The 18590-nt window shown below is 37.0% G+C and overlaps 1 long non-coding RNA gene across 5 annotated transcripts in view; it reads left to right on the top strand.

The window, feature by feature from the left end:
• Positions 1–18590, top strand: part of LOC140639859 (uncharacterized) — a 415066-nt gene that overhangs the window by 30944 nt on the left and 365532 nt on the right. The gene's annotated exons all lie outside the window — the stretch shown is intronic.

Genomic DNA, 18590 nt, shown 5'->3' with positions numbered 1-18590 from the left:
CCAGTATAGTCGTGCATCCAGGGAGAACACAAAACGTGTTTGGTGAGTAGAAAGTCAGCATTTTCCGGGGATGCCAAACTGAGTAATCAGATAATGGTCATTAGCTCCTCCTCATAGCCATTATCTGCTATAAATAACATTACTTAGTTTTTCAAAGTGCTGAATGTTTTGAGGTAAGAATATGGTGTTTTCCTCATTTTTAATGAGGGAGCTAAAGGCCTGTAGTGACATGGAGCCCTTTGCGATGAAGGGAGAAAACAACGACTAATAATTAAAAAAAAAGTACAGTCATGCCTCTAATGGTAAAACAACTTGACTTCTATGAGCTAGAAAGCCTGGGGTGGAAGTGAACAAATTCAAATAATTAAGTTGATGAGAAATATGAGAATATGAGAAATATTTTTGCCTTAATTTCTCAGCACTATTGATGAACTATGCTGGGCCCTGAACATCAGCCTGGCTTACTGCTTTCTTCAGTATGGAGGAAGTTAATACCATAGGGAACATAGGAGTAGATGTTGTGAGCCTCAAAATATTACTTTGTTACACTTCACCAGATGAATTCGATCTGAATACCAGATGGTGCTACCTCATTTGTATTTTTACAAAAGTGAAATTCTTTTATTTTTTTAAAATAAGAAATAGGGATCATATTGGTCCCAAAACAATGTAAAAATTGTTGTATTTTTGGTACAATCTCACCTCTTCCTCCTATTTTATATAAGCCTTAATACAACATATATATATACACACACATATATTTGCACATATATGAAGATTTTTTAATAATACTTTGTTTAAAATATCCCTATATTTTTATGTCAAAAAGTAGTATGTGTTCATATCAAAATATTTAGAAAATATAGATAAGTCAAAAAGGCCACTATCCTGATTTAGGAAATGTTAACTATTTGGTGCACATTCTTCTGTAAATATATTGATTCATCCTCTCAAGAGCTCAGCTTTTAAAATGTTCTTAGCTGTACCCAAGATGCCATAATGAATAAAAGTTCTCTTTAGGTTTTATGACCTTATGAAAAGCTATTTATTTGAGAAAAAGAGCGAGAGAGAGAGAAAGAGCACATGCATACAAGCGAGCACGAGCAAGCGGGAGAGGCAGAGGCAGAGGTAGAAGGAGACAGAATCTCAAGCAGACTCCATGCTGATCACGGAGCCTGACAAGGGGCTAATTTCGTGACCTGAGCTGAAATCCAGAGTAGGACGCTTAACTCACTGAGACACCCAGGCACCCTAGACCTTATCAAACACCTTTATCCTATGGTCTAGGACTTTTCTGTGCTCATAATCCTCATGCTAGATATCTGGTAGTCATTTTGGTTTCTTCCCCTCCCTCACCTCTCACATCTTTTTTTTTTTTTAATTTTTTATTTATTTATTTATGATAGTCACACACAGAGAGAGAGAGAGGAAGGCAGAGACACAGGCAGAGGGAGAAGCAGGCTCCATGCACCGGGAGCCCGATGTGGGATTCGATCCCGGATCTCCTCCAGGATCACGCCCTGGGCCAAAGGCAGGCGCCAAACCGCTGCGCCACCCAGGGATCCCACCTCTCACATCTAATTTGTTATCGAGTCCTATTGATTCTACCTAGCTTCATCATTTTTCTTCCTCTCCACTGCTGCCACCTGCTGATACCCTGGGCACATATTTCTTCCTCCCTGGACAACTTCTCTTTCTTCATATCCCTACCCCTTGCTCTCCCAAGGCTACTTTCTTTTTTTCTTTTAAAAAAAGATCTATTTATTTATTTTAGAGAGACAGAGAGTGAGAGCAGGGGGAGGGGCAGAGAGAGGAAGAGGGAGAGAGAGAAGCTCCAACAGACTCTTCGCTGAGCATGGAGCCCAACTCCAGGCTTGATCCCACCACCCTAAGATCATGACCTGAGCCAAAATCAGAGTCCACGCTTAACCGACTGACCCACCCAGACACACCTCCCAAGGCTATTTTCTTGCTCATCCACACCTTCCTAATAACTTCTTGCCCTTTAGATTTCATTTTTGGGTATCATTTCTTCCAGGACACGTTTTCTGATAAACCCATCCAGACTGGATCTGATACATCTTCTGTATGCTTTCTTATCACCATGTATATCTTTCTGTTATACTGCTTATCACAATGGTCCCACATCCTGTTTACTTGTCCGTATTCCTCACTGTGTTCCTAATGCTTAGCAAATGCCTGCCCTTGCATATGATTGATAGACAATGTTGAATGGATGAATGCACATAGTAGGAAATTAGGCTAAAAGGGTAGGGTAAATGGGTTCAGTTTTGGCCTCTGAGAGCCAAATATTGATTTTTGATTTTGGAGTAAAGGAGCAATTCACATATACATGATTTTTAGTACTGGTAGTATTATGGAAGACAAATTGAAAAGAGATGAGATAAACCAAAGAGTACTGCTAGGAGATTGTTGCCTGATCTAATGAGAACATTGACTCTTGTTATTGGGATTTGAAAGTTATGACTATGAGGACCCTCACATAAATAAGCAAAGATCTGCTTCTGGTCACTCTGAGATTAGATAATACAAATACAGCTGTCGGGGGCTCACTCCAAATAGCTCAGAGGCAATTTCAGGAGAAGAGGTGTTGGGTACTGTCTGGAAAGAAAGAAAGGTAGAAGATCACTAAAGCTAGCTTTTTTCTCTCCTATCACCTGCTTTTCAGCAGTGGAGTCACTTAGTTGAACTTCTGATTTGGTTATGTGAACATTTTTTTTTTTCCCACAGAAGATCTTACTGTCCCTCACTGCAGCATATCTATTCTCTCAAGAGGTGCTCTTCAATTTTCTTAGTTTGCATTTTAACATGGTGTAGTTGCAGTAGTAATATAAGGAACAGCACATAACACAATCTGTCATCTAAAAGTTGCAAAACAAAGCCAGGGGGTTAATTCTTGGTGTTTGCAAATACTCTAAAGGCAACATATGTATTTGTATGTAGGTCAAACAATGGATCATAATTATAAACAATAACATTTTTTAATATAAAAGAAAAAAGATGTTAACATAGAGCTGTAATTACTGAGCAATGCTTAAAGTGGGCTTACTGTATTGAATATATTATATATTGAACATGTGGTCTGTGCATGTAAGGAGTACAAAGAATAGTCTGCACGAATGCCATATGATTCCAGTCATAAATGGAATCCAAAAAAAAAAAAAAGAAAAAGAAATAGAATCAGAACTATAAATACAGAGAACCAACTGATTGTTGATAGGGAGCTGGGGAATGAGATGGTGGGGAACTTGGGGGGTAGGGGAGGGCGAGGGTGGAGGGATAGTAGTTTGGGCAAAACAGGTGAGGGGGAAAAGGAGAGACAGGCCTCCAGTTATGGAATGAGCAAGTCATGGAAGTGAAAAAGCAGAGCATAGGACTGCAGTGAATGATAATGTAGGAGCAGTGCTACAGGACAGATTGTGGCTGTACTGGTGGTGCACATAGCATAATGTATAAACCTATCAAATTACTAAACTGTACATCTGAAACTAATGCAACATTGTGTGCCAACTATACTCAAGTTAAAAAAATAAAAAAATAATCTTTGCCCTCAGGAAGCTTATACTTTGGATGAGAAGATGAGCTATAGACCATGCAAGTGTAAATAAAAATACAAGAGTAACTAAGTCAATGTATGGCTATATGATTACTTAAGGCTCTGGGTTTTAGGTAACATGCCAACTTAGGGATTTAAACAACACAGAGGAAGTTATTAGAAGGAAGAGGAACGTACCACAAGAGCAGGAATGCAGCAGGGACTCTGAAAAGGAGCTGGAAGGACTAGAAAGCCACCACTTCCCTTGTCTGTTTCCCACGCCCCCAGCCAGTCCCACCACTGACTCCTTTTCTGAGGCACCCTACCGTGCTCAGGTTGGCACGTTGCTGGCTGGTTACTTGGTTCCAATTCCAAATTTTCAACGGAAGAAATGTGATTATGCTAATTGGATTGAGCACCTGTCCTTAGTCTACCAACCATGATTTACACAATTGTGTAATAGAAATATTGCTGTCAGGGCTCAGAGAGGCCATTTTCAGAGAACATGCCTATGATAGTGTAAATGTATTGTTTGGGAGTATCTATCTTTATTTTACCTCCAGGAGGACGGCTGAACCATTAGGTTCTAACTGGATAACAGTTTCCAGGATTATAAAAATACTGAAGACTTGTCATAACAACCCATGATTTTCTATTTGGTGCTGTAGAGATTTTTCTATTGAAAGGATGTTTGCATGTACATTAATCACAGCTATGCCTGGTTGGAATGTCATTATGCCATCTGTCATATCAGCTAATAGTCAGACTTTCTTTCCTGTATTTCAAAGCTTCCTTTTGGCAAAAAAAAGTCTTTGTAGGATAGTGTAGGATTATATTTTTGTTAATAGTAATTAATTTATTAAGTATAACAAAGACAAATCCAACAATAAAGATAGGTCTATAAATGCTCAGGAGCGCACTGAAATTATGTTACTCCTGTGTGGTTCTCTCCCCAATTTAAAAATTATTTGCATGCTCCCTTGTATTCAGCTTATTTTAATGTACTGTGCTCCATAGAAAAATATCAGGAAACAATAGTTCTTCCAAAACATCTATGTGACATGAGACAAAGTGAATACCATGACAGTACAACATGGAGGACGTGGAATGATACACTGCAGTTCAAATGGCTTGAACTGATCTCTGTGAGAAGATTTTGGATGGTTTTTGAAACCGTCCTTGACATCATTTTGATAAGGAGGTAATATGTGCAGTGAAGTGGCATTTGTTCAAATTTGCTTTTGAGAAGGATTCATTTACCGATTTTATGTTAGTTCCTTAACCCTTTTGCTCATTTATTACTTAAATACACACAGCCAAACTTTTTATCAGAAGAGCTTGTGAGAAATACTGAATATGGCTTCATGTAGGACACATAGGCTACAGGGATTTTTTCATATTATGTTAAAAAATGGCAAGGCCTGGGACTAATGAAAATCAAAGAACTTTTTAGAAACTTCCAATAGGGAATTTAAAAATAGAGATGGCTTTTATACCAGAAATATGTCAGAAATAAAGTCAAGCTACTCTTTTTTTACCTGTAAAAGAAATTTTAAGTTATGAAAAGTTGTTAACTATAGGGTTTAAGTGTGATTGGAGAATGTAATATGAAAAACATTTTATGTTACAGAAATCCAGACATGGGGGCACCTTGGTGGCTCAGTGGTTGAGCATTTGCCTTCAGCTCAGGTTGTGATCCTGGGGTCCTGGAATCTAGTCATGCATCAGGCTCTCCGCAGGGAGCCTGCTTCTCCCTTTGCTTATGGCTCTGCCTCTCTCGGTGTGTCTCTCATGACTAAATAAATAAAATCTTTTTTTTTTTTTTTTAAAAAGAAGGAAGTCCAGAGATGTGTGTTGTAATACAACTTATATGTTCTTGGGTAGAACTCTTATTCATTCATTTTTGGCTTGACCTTGGAAATTCCAGACGCTTACTGATCTCATAGTGTGAAAATGAAAGAAGACTCAATGAGGTGTCTAGTGTAAGGGAGTGATTCTTCTCTGCAATGGCTGTCAGGTGAGTGAAGCTCATGGGTCCTGAGCTGGGACTTTGCTATGAAAGTAAGACCTCAATTTACTACAGCCTCAATGGCAGCAAGTAAGTTCTTTTTTGTAGGCTAATATGTATATAAGTGATTTAGCAGTATCTTGCCTGCTTTTCAGATAAGTGGGGAGACTTGAACGAGCTGGAGGAACAATTAATAATCTTAGTGTGGAAATCAATGCCTGGAGACCGAGTCACATAGCTCAGGCTCTTTCTGGTGTCACTGGACTACTTGCTCATGGCATTCTTCATTCATTCACACGATGCATTTTTATTATGACTCTAGCAGTGGCTCAATACAAATATGTCAAGTAAGCTTGGTGTGCATTGATCTAGGATTCTGTCTGTAGATTTAATCACACCAAAAGCTACCTAAAATAGAGGTAATCGGTGAACAGAAGCCTATGAAAAGGCTGCTGAATCTCAAAAACTCATTGTTATGTTGTCTAGATTTTACAGTTTAGATCTGACTCTTACACTAACTTGCCTTTTTTTTCTTATTAGAGACATAAATTTTTTTTATTTGAAACACAAGATTTAATAGAACATCATTATTTTTCTGTTACAACAGGAGACTTTTTAACATTTTGATACTTGAAAATACTAATTTTGAAATCCATTTGCATCACTAATTTTCAGGTATAAATTCATATATAGTAAGACATAGGTGACTAAGAATGTATACTGTATTATCCTAGCCATAAAGCATATCTTCAAGTTTGGGGTAACTTGCCTTTGGTAAATTCATAAAACGTCTTGCCTCAGTTGATTTCAATGTAAAAATTGTTAAATTTGTTTTAGTCTTAAAAGATTTGTGGTGTAGTTACGCTTGAATTATAATTCATTCCCCATATTGAAAACATATGTGTAAGACATTTTATTAAAATTTTCTGAGGACAAAAAATATGTTTAATATAAGGTATGGTCCTTTCTCTCAAGAAGTTTGTGGTCTAATAATGAAATTGAGATGTATATAAATATAGCAATACCTGACAGAATGTGAAAAATGTATATGTTACAAAATTAAGTTTAGTTATGTGAGTTTATAGTTTCATAATGCCATATTTTGGAATAATTTTAAATTTTTTATAATTATTTTAGATGTAGGCTATAAGGAGAGCCTGTGTGCACAGATAAACATATGTTTATACTAGTGTGCAAATGCAAGCATGTTATTATGTTGATTTGCCTTGCTACTTGCTGTGTGTAATGTAGTAGAATTCAGAAGATCTACTGCCATTCTTTCTCTTTACCTTTCTGTGTGATCTTGGGCTTAACACCAAATATCTTTGGGCACAGATACTTCTCCTGGGTAAAGGATTGTTCTTTAGTTTATATGAGTGATCAGGAAAAATATTCTGGAAATGATAAAGCCACACACTGCAACTCTAAGGAATTATTTTCCTTTGATTTAAGGTACTCTCTCTAATTCTTATGTGAGCATTTAAATATTATGAAGACTAGTTGCTTTATGATGATAAAATGTTATAGTTTGCTTTGTACAGATTAAAAAGGCATAAGTGTTTTTAATTGCACTTAATTCTCCATGGCATGTTCATTTTCATTCTTAATGGCTCCACATGGCTTAAAATTAATTTGCATCCTTACCCAATGTCATATTATGGCTCTTTGATTACTTGCAGAAATTCTTCGACAAAGCTTAAGATGCACAAAGATTTTATGTGCATATTAATAACTAATTACAAGTATGACCCAAATTTTATAATCTTTATACCCTACCTCATTCCCAAAGGATAATCATATATAGCTTTCACATAATGACTAACTACTAGATTCAGTTGAAATAAAACTAATTTTTATAAATGAAAAGATTTACAAATTCTAGTTCAAGGACAACTACTCCTTAGTAACCCCTCATTTAATGCCTGGATTTGACTTAATGCAAAGTTCTTCTGTGAAATGAAGATACATTACCTTATGCATGGCTCCCTTTGTGCTGCAATCTGACATTCCTGGCTTGCTGGGGAAGGAGCAGACGGATCTGAGTTTCAGTAGACTTCATTGTGTGGCTTTATTTTAAAATTGTTACATATGTATTATGATTTTAGACTCAGGAGTCTCAAAGACTTAGCAGAAGATTGGATTCTAACATGGCAAAGTCACATGCAAATGGAAGAGGTAGTGAGCAGGTGACTTTGGAGCTGACTGGGAGAGAAAGGGGCTTCAGTTGTGAAGGAGGAGATAGAATGAGAGGGCTCAGAGTGCTACTGAGCCTGTCAAACTCTGGGATAAATTAAAAGTATCTTTTCTTCGTAGGAGTCATTAATTTCGGAAAGGAGAAATTAGATGGTACCAGTAGGATATTAAAAAAACAATTCTTGCCCTTAATCTGATAATCAAACTAGAATAGGAGAAAAGTGATATTAAACTAAGTAGCCAGGACTTGTTCAGGAGTGACTCTGCAGGGTGAAAAAAAAGATACTCACCTGCTTTTAAGAAAGAGGTTTTCAAGGTTTTTCAGCACCAAACTCCTTATTTCCAAGTGGAATCTTTCATGGTTTTCCACATTCCCTCTGAATCCTCTTCATGCATGCAACAGGTTATAGTAGAGCTGTTGCACTTTGAAGCAGGGGTGCAAGCCTAGCTTCGTCTGATTGTCATCCCCATAGTGGCCCCTCAGGGTAACTCCTGGAGCTCGAGGGTTCCACAGACCACAGTTTGAGAACCACTACTTCAGGGTTATGGAATTACTAACTGTATAGTTTTGGTCAATTCACTTAGTGTCTCTGAACCTCAGGGTTTTGTTTTTGTTTTTGTTTTTTTAAATCTGTAAACTGGGAATAGTAATATCTATTTCAAATGGTGGGCGTGAGGATTAAATTAAATGAGCTAATGGATTTAAAGTCCTTAAGATGCTTGACACATTGTGATTATTAAATAAATGCACGCATGATGCAATTCAACTTCATCTAACAAGACGTTCTTGAACCTCTTCTTTCCAACTGGAATAAGCCATTATGTGTCAGTTTTTAAGCTCTTGTCTCTCAACTCCAAACCTCTTATTCTTCTGTACCCTGTTCTGTGGTGCTGAGGCTCAGAGTCTCTAAACCACATTTCTGTTTGGTCAGCAGTCTCCATGTCATATTCCTTTTATTTCACACTAATTTTTACAACTCATTAGTCTTTTGCTTTCTCACTCAATGAAATAGGGTTATAATAATTGCCCCTATATATGTCAAAGAGATATCCAATATATACATGAATTTACACATTAGATAATATACCTGCAAGTTATTAGAATTAAAAGAAATTAGAGGGCAGCCCCGGTGGCGCAGTGGTTTAGCATCGCCTGCAGCCCAGGGCATGATCCTGGAGACCCTGGATCAAGTCCCACGTCCCTGCATGGAGCCTGCTTCTCCCTCTGCCCGTGTCTCTGCCTCTCTCTCTCTGTCTCTATGAATAAATAAATAAAATCTTAAAAAAATTAAAGAAATTAGAACCAAACATTGTGCTAAGTTTAACATATTTTAAAGACCCCCCCCCAATCTAATTATAACATGGGTTCAAAGTACCAACTATAAAGTAAGCTTAAGCTATGTTGAAAATTTTAGAATGTTCCATTTAACATAAAAAATCCACTGTTTCACCACGTCAATAATATTGACTAAAAGTTGAGAGATTTAGAATTGCATTTATTAAATAATTATTTAACATAATCATGTTTTTTGAGAAGCTATTCCTGTTTGCACATAACTACAACTGAAAAAAGGAGTCTTTGGTGTAAAAAGAATGATGAAACCACTCAATCTCACTAGCATAGAGTTTGGGAGGGCATAAAGAGTTATTTTATTCCTAATGTTGAATGAGTGAAGGAACAGATTGGGTAATGAATTTTAAATTATTTCAGTTTTCATGCTGGATCAATGTTTGCTACCACTGAAATTTTTCTTTTTCTTTAATTTTGGTTTTGAGAAAATTAGAATTGATTTACTTGTAATGTAGAATTCAGAATGGAAACAACTAGAAGCCATGCTGAATAATAAGCTAAAATATAGATTTCTTGTTCCAATATTTAAAAGACTTCACTTTTGAAGAAAAAAAAAGTGAACTCTGGTTAACCCAATTTCTCATCTGGGTAGGTATGATTGATATATATAGTGTGGCAAGAAAAACTTGATACCTATGATGTGCCCGGACAGAGTAAAAAAAAAAAAATTTGATAAAATTCCAGTGAAATCCCAGACCATTCTACCTTTTAGATAAACATAGGAATTGAAATACCATCAAAAGAACTATATTCTACATTCAGTGAACCAGTTATTCCTATTGGAGAAACAAATAACTATACAAGTATCTTCTTTGAGCAGATGGGCAGTTGAATTTTGATGATTTAAACAGCTTTTTCCTCAATTAAAACTGTTATAAAGTTTTGAGGAAACCATATAAAAATAATAAAAATACCTTTGTAGCAGACTCAATAAGTTACTTTCAGATAATGAGATACTGGTAGTTTTCTTTACTGAGGTTCTTTGATATAAGCTCCATCTGAATTGTCATACTTTGTTCTCTTGAGATTTTCTAATGTGTAAGGATTTCTAGGAATATGTATTCATCCGCTTGTAACATTTTTAGCTATAAAGAAATGCTAGTCATATAACAAACATTTATGATATCTACAGTATTCTGGAAACTTCCTAGGTCCTAGGATGGGGTTGGGGCTAGAAGATAGGGAGGAGATACAAGATGGTGAAGGCACCCTGGTCAGATTTCGATTGCAATGAAGTGTGAGAACACTAGAATTTCATAGGTCACCATGGTTCTTAAGGGAAAAATGAAAAAATGGAGATAATTAGAGTAGGAGTTTATTATTTGCTGTGTTGATCACATTCTGACTGTAGTCCTATCGATTTTATATCAGTCCATCAGAATATGTCTGGAAGCCATAACTTAGAACACATGTATGAAATTATCTATATGTTATAATACATCAGTAGCAAAGAGAAGATTACCAAATATCTTCCTTTTAGACTAAACTTTATGGAAACAATTGATACCATTTGGGAGAACTAGAACCTAGTAGATGCTGGCAGGTCTCACCACCTGAAGCACACAGCAACCCTAAGGTCACTCCATGATAACATGGTTAGTTGGGTTAGAAATGGTTCTATCCTTACAAAAATACTAATCTGAAGGGGCACATGCACCTAGATGTTTATAGCAGCATTTTCTGATTGCCAAACTATGGAAGCAGCATAGTGTCCAATGACTGATGAATGGATAAAGAAGAGGTGGTATATATATACACCCTGGAATATTACTCAGCCATAAAAAAGAAAGGTTGAAATCTTGCCATTTGCAATGACATTGATAGCTAGAGAGTGTTATGCTAAGCAAAATAAATCAGTCAGAATTATTTATAAATCTCATATATGATTTCACTCATATATGGAATTTAAGAAACAAATAAATGAGCAAAAGGAAAAAATAAGAGAGAAAGAGAGAGACAAAGTGAAAAACAGACTCTTAATTATAGAAAACAATCTATGGTTACCAGAGGGAAGGCAGGTGGGGGGATAGGATAAATAGGTGGTGAGGATTAAGGAGTACACTTGTGATAAGCACTGGGTGTTGTATGGAAGCATTGAATTACTATATTGTACATCTGAAAGTAATATTACACTGTATGTTAACTAATTGGAATTTAAGTAGAAACTTAAAAAAAAAGAGAGAAGTCGTTCTATTCTGCCCCTTTCTGCTATAAAGAGTGGGGTTGCTCTTTATTTTATTCATTTTATATACTTATGTTTAATAATAAAATACAGAAACCAGAAGCCAGTATTTGACTTTAGTATGAATCCCTCAGGGAAATTCATTTGTTCAGACATTCAACACTAGTCAAGTAGTGAAGCATCTCATGCAGGGGAAGACACACTGGTACCAAATACTGAGGACATAATGAAGAAAGACTTGGTTTTTACCCTCTGAGAATATGGATTCTAGTGAGAGGAATACATTTGCAGTATGGTAAGTGCTTATTGCAGAATGGCTTCTGGCTAAATTTTTTCTAAGAGGTATTTAACTCATTTATGTATTTTGATCAAACTGAGCAGTCTTTTTTTTTTTTTTAGATTTTATTTATTTATTTGAGAGATAGAGAGTGAGAGAAACAGAGCACAAGAAGGGGGAAGGTCAGAGGGAGAAGCGGACTCTCCGCTGAGGGGTGAGCCCGATGTCAGGCTCAACCCTGGGACCCCAGGATCGTGATCTGAGCCAAAGGCAGACTCTTTTTTTTTTTTTTTTTTAAGATTTTATTTATTTATTCATAGACACAGAGAGAGAGAGAGAGAGAGAGAGAGAGAGAGAGAGTCAGAGACACAAGCAGAGTGAGATGTGGAGCAGGCAGGGAGCCTGATGTGGGACTCGATCCAGGGTCTCCAGGTCCATGCCCTGGACCGAAGGCGGCGCTAAACTGCTGACCCACCCGGGCTGCCCCAGGCAGACTCGTAACCAATTGAGCCACCCAGGTGCCCCCAAACTAAGCACCTTTTCCACCAGGTGCTTGACAAAGTTGCAAAACAACTAGCTGACTTGATGGTATGGAGCAATCCACCTCTTGTTTGCCCCTCCTGATCATGACCATAAACTTTAAGGGTTACCCAGTACACCCTCTTTCCCCCAAGACAAAAGTATCTGACAGAAGGCAAAGTCTGCTGAGTAATCTCTGTCTCCCCCTCCCCAGACTCCAATTTTAGGGATGTTAGAGGAAGAAGGATTAGAAATAATTTGAATGAGGAATCCCTGGGTGACGCAGCGGTTTAGCGCCTGCCTTTGGCCCAGGGCGCGATCCTGGAGACCCGGGATCGAATCCCACGTCGGGCTCCCGGTGCATGGAGCCTGCTTCTCCCTCTGCCTGTGTCTCTGCCTCTCTCTCTCTCTCTCTCTGTGTGTGTGACTATCATAAATAATAAAAGTTTAAAAAAAAGAAATAATCTGAATGGGAGAAGTTTAAGTGATCAGGATTCAGACTTCTATATAATGCTCCTCATCTCCTTCCTCCACGTACACACTTATGCTAACTCCTGAGTGGTCCTTCTGAGCTCAAGGCCATTATACCAGAGCTCTATGATAGAATGGAGTGGGCTTGTCACCTATCCATTAATGTCTCTGTAATACACAAAAGAAGGAGGCTAATTGCTCAAGAAGATAGAGTTAGGTTAACAAAACCATTCTAATTTATGTTTTGTCAGGTCGTGTTCGTCAACTCAGTATTTTCTTATCAGATTTGTATAATGTCAATGTATCTTTCATTTCTCCTTCAACATGAGTGATATTAGTAGTATATGGTGAGAAAATGTTCGAAGTAACTGACACCTGTTTTTCTTTCCTCACTTCCAAGATGAGATCGTTATCCAAGAGAGCTTTTAAGAAATGCCTATACCTTATTAAAAGAGATTGCAGCACACTTGCTATAGTCTGAATGTTTGTCCCCTCCATCCAATTCATATGCTGAAATCCTAATCTCAAAGGTGATGGTAAGTGGTGCCTTTGGAAAGTGATTTGGTTATGATGGTGGATACCTCATCAATAGGATTACTGCTCTTCATAGAAGAAACCCAGAGAACTCCCTTGACCCTTCTACCATGTGAGCATACAATTAGAAGAGGGCCCTAACCCAACCATTCTGGCTCTTTGATCTCAGACTTCCAGCCTCCAGAACTATGATAAATAAATTTCTGTTGTTTATAAGCTACCTAGCCTGTGGTATTTTGTTACAGTAGCCTCAACAGATTAAAATATCTCCATTATAACGGTAATTAGAAGCAATCTTGGAATGTATACTTTTATTAGTCTTTTTCTCTCCGTATTGCAGAATGTGTCTACTTAACTTTTTTGTCTGTAGATTCTATGCTTCATGAGGGCAGAGACTATGTCCTATTTATCTTCACAATTCCAGTGCTTGGCACAGGGTCCAGCCTATGGCATGTTTCAATAATTATTTAGTGAGCCAATATTTGTAGAATGAAGGAGTGGATATTAATTTTTTTTCTAGTTATAATGGAATTCCATTGTATGATTTTTGTTTGATGCCCAATTTCAAACAAGTTGTTTTTCTTGTCTGAAAGATCTGATAATGTCATTTTTATAATCTTTTGATTAAATCAAATGTACAGCATTTCCTTTCAAATATGTCAGCTTATTATTCTATAGTTCAGTCATCTCTCTCTGGGTAATGAGGAGCTCTGAACTCTAAGGGACAAGAGCTCTACATAATTCAAATGTATTATACTTGAAGCAACGTTTCTTTTCAGGTTAAAAATTATATTGGATTTTTTTTTTAATCAAGTGAAAGTTAACACTGACATTCACAGGAGAGTTTTTGTTCCCATTACAAGTCTTTGACTTTCATTTATTTGTGACCTATTTTTTTCATAACATTAAGTAGATGATGCCCCCTTTCAATGAGTAACTGGGGAAAAAGAAGTAATGAGGCATACATGAAATGAGTTAATACAGATGGAGGAAGTGATATACTTATGACATTGATATTATCACCATGATCCTTCTAAACATAATGATTTGAGGTAATTTATTAGTATTGATGGCATTTACTCACCTACAACCTGCTAATAAACATAAGGTAGTGAGTCATCACTGCCAGTGTGTGAGCTTCCTTAGGGAATTTTATTTAAATGGCCAGTTACATTTACTATATATTGACATGGTTGCACATAAGATTTGCAAGAATTTTTTCACTGTAAAATGAAAAAGAATAAACTTTTTCCAGGTGATTGCAATGGGAAAATCAAGTTAATTGAATTACATACTTGGTATTTAATGTCAGAGATTAATTTTAATGTAAACAATTATTAGATTTATTTTTAAAGATTTTATTTATTTATTCATGAGAGACAGAGAGAGAGGGGCAGAGACATAGGCAGAGGGAGAAGCAGGCTCCCTGTGGGGAGCCCATCCCGGGAAGCCGGGATCATGACCTGAGCAAAAGGCAGACACTCAACCACTGAGCCACCCAGGTGCCCCCAAAATTATTAGATTTAAAAATTATTCCCCAAGTTATAAAATGATACCCATTTGGGAAATTTTCTTTGATTTACAAATGTACTTTTCAGAATAGGTAATCAAAGTGTGTATTTCATATTTTCCCAAAGTGATGGGCCATTTTTTCCCTTAAGCTTCAATAGAAAAGTAGGAAATTCATAACTCACACAATGACTAAGGATGAAAACTGCCATCCATTTAAGATTTATCCTTTTGCTATTATGTTTGTGTATCTAGTCGAATGCTGGACATTCCATAAATGAGTTGCTTCTACTCTAGCTTGAAGAATTATATTTGGGTTAAGGAGAGAAGGGAGGGAATCCTTGGGTCTGTAAGTATCAAGCTAACAGGTAAAGTCTTGCTCTCTATTTCTTTTTCAGACAGTGAGAGATACTATTGGGATAAAAATAATTTCCTTGGAAAGTAAGCATTTTAATAAAAATGTAAATTATTTTAGCATTAGTATTAAACTTCAGATTAGTAAGTATGGCAGTGATTGATGAAAATGTCGAGCACTGGCAAAAGTGTTAGTAATGGAAAATTTTTTTCAACCTGTCTGCGAGACAGCAATGCATTATTACCTAAAAATCATTTCATTAAAGGTAAACATTTATTTTACTCTCAAGATTCATATTTCATGTAAAGTCAAAGTTGAAAATACGGTAATTAGTCTCGGTGGAATTTGTGTCTCTGCTCTCATAAAGGTCATCTAAATTTTCCCAGATGTTATGATTAGTTTTCATTATTGCTTTTAGCTTATCTTTCTTTTTAGTTCCTCATTTTCTTTTTTTTTTTCTTATCTTTTCCTGTTTTACCAGAACAAATTTCATTTCTCATGTAAGGACCAAGGGAAGATTAGAATTACTTATAATTGAAAAGTTTGATTTGAACCTCTTCTCTCTTTCTTTTTTTGGCCGTGTACCTCAATTTTCTGCTTGTTCAGAGCTGTGCTTGGGTTACTTTTACTATTTTCTTTCACACTGAGCTGTTTGGAAAAATGAAATCTCAGCTCCGAGTCTCTCAAATATTATTCTCGTGGCCCTCAAACTTTGAACGTTAGTCTTTGATTCTTTCATGTCCAAGCTTAATTTGTAGCTGATTCTCCCCTGTACTTTATTATGGATGTTAATGGTATTTTTGAAGTGATTTCACGTGAAATTAGGATTATGAATAGGATATTATGTTGAAAGTTTAGAGAGTACACTGACTTTCCTGATTTATGAGATCATTTAAACTGATTTCTGTAAAGCACATGCTTCACAAAACTGGTTTATTATAAGGCAAAGGACCTAGCAGAGCATACTAAGCAGCAAACCATTAGTCTCCCATGTAGTTAATCCAGTATTCTAATGGTGAAGCAAAGGAACTTTTGAGGGAGGGCAAATTAATGTTGTTTCAAAAGATTAGAGAATATATCCAAAATACCAGGAGATTTCAGAACTGAAAATTGACTAAACATAATGATCGATCCAAACCCATCTTGAGTTAATTTGTATTTTTAGGCAATGTCACTCTTGGATTATGATATTCAAGAAGGCAACTTCATGTTATTTATTAGTTTTTTTCTTTTATTTATCTCCAAACCCATTATTCCAATTATTAAGTAAGGTTCTTTTTTTCTTTTTTAAAGATTTTATTTATTTATTTGACAGAGAGAGAGAGAGAGAGAGAGAGAGAGAGCTAGCACAAATAGGCAGAGTGGCAGGCAGAGGGAGAAGCAGGCTCCCTTCTAAGCAGAGAGCCTGATGCGGGGCTCAATCCCAGGACCCTGGTATCACGACCTGAGCCAAAGGCAGACGCTTAATCAACTGAGCCACCAAGGCACCCCTTAAGCAAGGTTTTGTAGACAATTTTGTTAAACAAGTACATATTTATTTTACTCACATCTTGTGATCAAGCTCGGATTCTAGCCTAGTCTGTATATTTATAACATATTTAAAAATTTTCTCAGTAAGAAATACTTTAGACTTACAAACAATTTTAAGTATAGGTCAAAAATGAAATATTTGAAGAGAGCTTAATGAGGGACTGTTTACCAGGGTTTAGGGAAACCTGGATGATTATTTCAATAAGCCAGGGCTGGTAATAGTCCAGTTATTTTCTCTAGGTTTAAAGGGATGTGGTGTGGAATCTCTAAGGTGGCCCCCACTGATGCCCACCTCCCTGGAAGTGTGATGTTGATGCCCTTATCTATTCCCTTCCTCTTTAATGTGGGCTGAACCTAGTCACTTGCTTTTGGTATGTTCTCTTCAAGAACATATTGAAAATACTGGAATGTCACTTCTAAGATTAGGTTATGAAAAGACTGAATTTTGTCTTGCTTGGTGTCTTGATCACTTGCTCTGAGGGAAGCCATCGCCATGGTTTGAACTTTCTGTGGGGAGACCCTCATGATGAGAAACTCAGAGATGCCTCAGTCCAACAACCTGTGACACCATATGAGCGAGGGAAGTAGATTCTGTCTCATTTAAGCCTTCAGGTGAAACCATAGCTTCAGATGGCACCTTGATTACAGTCTTGTGAGCGACCCTGAAGCAGAAGTTCTCAGAATCTGTGAGACAATAAGTGCTTTCTGTTTTAAGCTGTTGAGTTTTGGGGCCACTGGTTATGCAGCAATAGATAGCTAATACAAAGAGTTAGGGGATGGCACAATTACAACAGAGAAGGCTATGTGGAGCTCTCCTGTTGTGAGCTATGTCTTTCAGTCAACAGTTATGTTCAGTTTTTGAGAAGCTGGGAGAATAAATACCCTGACTCCACTTCTTGTCTCTGGGTGTTTTGGGAGCTCCTCATTTGCCACCCAGGTCAGAAGGTGGGAGGCAAAGGAGCCCTTTAATGTGGTCCATTTTAGTTAACCTCTCATGGCTTGGAGAAGTAGGGAGGAAGGGAAGGGTGTTATTTATTTATTTATTTATTTATTTATTTATTTATTTAAGTATTAAGCCCTACAGGAATCTGACTTTTAAAGGGTTTGGGTTGGGAGCAAGAGCCAGCAAAGGAGCCTTTTAAGAAATATACCTGCCCTACGACCCAGAAATTGCACTGTTGGGGATTTACCCCAAAGATACAAATGCAATGAAACGCCGGGAGACCTGCACCCTGATGTTTATAGCAGCAATGGCCACGATAGCCAAACTGTGGAAGGAGCCTCGGTGTCCAACGAAAGATGAATGGATAAAGAAGATGTGGTTTATGTATACAATGGAATATTCCTCAGCTATTAGAAATGACAAATACCCACCATTTGCTTCAACGTGGATGGAACTGGAGGGTATTATGCTGAGTGAAGTAAGTCAGTCGGAGAAGGACAAACATTATATGTTCTCATTCATTTGGGGAATATAAATAATAGTGAAAGGGAATATAAGGGAAGGGAGAAGAAATGTGTGGGAAATATCAGAAAGGGAGACAGAACGTAAAGACTGCTAACTCTGGGAAACGAACTAGGGGTGGTAGAAGGGGAGGAGGGCGGGGGGTGGGAGTGAATGGGTGACGGGCACTGGGGTTTATTCTGTATGTTAGTAAATTGAACACCAATAAAAAATAAATTAAAAAAAAAGATATCAGGAGACAAGGGAAAAAGAGAAGAGGCTGTATCAGGAAGGGAGTAGCCAGTTGGATCACGAGCTGCTGAGTGATCAAATTAAAAGGGAAGAAAGAGAAATATTATTTAACTTTGTTCTAAATGAGGCACTATGCTAAATGCTTTAATATATGTAATTTGTGTAAAATCATGGGAATAAATTGTTATTTTATAGATGAGGAGACAGAAATTATGTATCATACCTAAGGACAAATGCCCAGTTAGTGGTAGCAGTAATCCAAACCAACATCTCTACTCTCTAGGCTACTGTTTCTTCAAAGATCTCCACTGCAATAGCAGTATTTGCATTCTTCTATGGTTGATCAGCAAGTTTTGATAATTTACATTGAAGAAGATTTTAATTCTTAACTCTAATATCTTAGCCTACT

The sequence above is a fragment of the Canis lupus genome, chromosome 9 (genome assembly GCF_048164855.1).
Source record: "Canis lupus baileyi chromosome 9, mCanLup2.hap1, whole genome shotgun sequence".
In the NCBI taxonomy this organism is placed as follows: Eukaryota; Metazoa; Chordata; class Mammalia; order Carnivora; family Canidae; genus Canis; species Canis lupus.
The sequence above is the reverse complement of the archived record's forward strand: the minus strand, read 5'-3'. Positions and strand labels throughout refer to the sequence as shown.